The sequence below is a fragment of the Ptychodera flava genome, chromosome 13, assembly GCF_041260155.1.
Source record: "Ptychodera flava strain L36383 chromosome 13, AS_Pfla_20210202, whole genome shotgun sequence".
Lineage (NCBI taxonomy): Eukaryota > Metazoa > Hemichordata > Enteropneusta > Ptychoderidae > Ptychodera > Ptychodera flava.
In genome coordinates, this window is record NC_091940.1 from 20,636,363 (window position 1) to 20,638,868 (window position 2,506).

Sequence of the window (2,506 nt, forward strand, 5' to 3'; positions counted from 1 at the left end):
ACAAGAATTCATAATTTCTCAACAACGTGTACAGGCTGAGTTGACAAGCTGAATATTGTGTTTCAACATGCTTTGGAGAGTAGAACAAGGAACTGCAGTTGACTTAAAAGAATAGTAAAAAAAGTCAATATTTACAGGTCGTGGCCCTTTAACATACTATTTAGAATCACCACATTTTATTGAATTGAGTTTCGTGCCTGTTGTCGAGTTACCAGATGTATGGCAGGTATGGTGATCGCTTCAACAACTGGTTTAAAACTAGAGTGACGACAGAGGTCGTTGTTTCTATGTATAAGTGTGTGGGGGTGAAGGGTGGGTGCGTGGGTGTATGTGTGTGTGGCGGGGAGAGGGGAGAAAGAGGTGAACAGACTATCAAATATACAGAGAGTGTGAAAGATGGAGACAAAGAGAATGTACACTTTGCGGACTTTTCTTCTTTACAGTTCATAAAATCTACAAACTAACAGTATAACAAAATACGCCTATCAGCACCAAACAACAGTTTCAGACTTTCCGCCTGATGAAACAACTAGATTTTGGAGATCAATTCTCTAGAATATATACTACAAAACATTGCTAAAGGTCTATCAGCTGAACCCTACTGTCCTTTACTGACATTTCTAATTTATATTCACTCAACCTTCCAGCAATTCGAGCCTGTCGGCGTTCCTGGTGCAAAACTGACAACTGCGATAACTGTTCTTTTGTTCGAACGACGACCACAAGCGGCGATCCACAATATTCGGGTCAAAGGTCACCATCAGTCATCGTAATTCCAGATATTCACTTCGATGAGGTATTTTTCACCCGTTTTCTTCCACACGTAGAGGCCTTTCCCGTGGCGTTCGGACCCATCCTTCTTGGAAAGTACGCATCGGAACGTGGTGTAGAAACTATTCGCGCCGAGAACGACAATCTCCTCGACGGCGAGATTGGCTGAGACGTAGCCCTGAGCCATCGTCGCGTCTTGCGTCTTCTGGACCCCTGTGTAAGAACCCGAGTGAAAGTCACTGGATAAATCATGTTGAACAAATCATGGGCAGCCGATTTCCAGAATCTGAACCCACCAGTGTTGTGAGTTGCATTATATTATTCTTAGCGAGTTTGAAGAAATTTAAAATGCAGGGTGTGTTTTAGAGAAAGCTGTTCGTTAGTGGCCTCCTCATACGAATTCCAAATTACTCTTCGCTATCCACTAGATTTCCTTCTCCACTTTCCCCGCGCAGAAATCTCTCTCTCTCTCTCTCTCTCTCTCTCTCTCTCTCTCTCTCTCTCAGTTCCCCAGATTGTTACTTTCACGAGCATCCCATTTACTGTTTACGTTCTTGTGATGTATCTACCCTAAAGAAGAGCTGTATTGAATAACTTGTGATCTTGGTGACAATGACCTACTTTACTTCTGTGAACCTGTGAACTCGGTATCATTCACTTCAAGGCCAGTGCGTATATCTTGTAGATACCATCGCTCCATTAGCACAACCACAGGCCCTTGGCTGAAACCTTGGCCTCTTGCACAAAAAACGTGGCAAAGTCTTAATGTCTACGTTTTACCTTCAAACAACTGCAGACCGCCACAACTTCGATTTTCTCTGGAAGATGTGCATGTTACCTTTATGTACTGAAATGAGTCCCTAAGGACAAGTAGTACCACTGATGGCGATCCATTCGAATAATGTTGAATAAGTGTGCATTTATTAAGTGTTTGATTAATCATATTTACCTTCTCGGCCCTTCGAGGCAGGCATTGCTGGCGGCAGCATTTCACAATTAGGGGAGAAAAGTTCGACGACGGTTTGTCCGGCATTGTACGCGACCATGAAGTTCCGGGCATGTTCTTCAGCGACCGCCTTGATTTCTGCTTCGGACATCATGGGCAATTAGACGAGGAGTTTTAGACTTGGACGACCCTTTTTGTGTATGTGATGACCACCGCGCACACAGAAGTTTACTGTAAACAGCATCCGTCACGACTGCACGAATTCCTGAAAGGGTAAATTGGATTCGTCCACTGTGCAAATTTCGGGTAAGGACACATTAACCGTCTAGCATGGGATGCGTTCGAAACATTCTCAGAAACGCCACTTCTTGCTTCATGTAACATTATTTTTAATCAGTCTTCACTTGAACCAATTCTTCCTATCAGATTTCTCATCAATTAAGCTAAAAAGTAATTAACGGTCTGGGATGTGTAGTCCTTTATATTTGTAATCAGAAGAACGACCACCCCTATCATGACAGCTAATGTTGGTCTATTCTGAGGGCGCCCAGTGAACTCTGCGCTCCCTTAGTAGACGTCGCGGCGGTGAACATCGCGGTGCAGGATGATCGATTGTTTCCGTTCATAAGTTGACTCTCTGCTGTGGCGGCTAATGTTAACAGTATTTGACGTCAACCACTTTATACACAAACAGATCAATTTGTCATCTGCGCCACAAGACCTTTAATTGTAAGATTAGTCCCAGACATTGTTATCAGGTTGTAAAACGATCCCACATTTGTATCAGGG

The 2,506-nt window shown here is 43.4% G+C and overlaps 1 long non-coding RNA gene across 1 annotated transcript; it reads right to left on the reverse strand.

Moving 5' to 3' along the window:
* Positions 1–414: 414 nt before the first annotated feature.
* On the reverse strand, positions 415–1,947 carry LOC139147773 (uncharacterized). Its single transcript, XR_011555797.1, has 2 exons — positions 1,721–1,947; positions 415–984 (listed from the first exon to the last, which is right to left on the reverse strand). It is a non-coding gene; the product is annotated as an uncharacterized lncRNA (long non-coding RNA).
* Between the last annotated feature and the right edge of the window lie 559 nt (positions 1,948–2,506).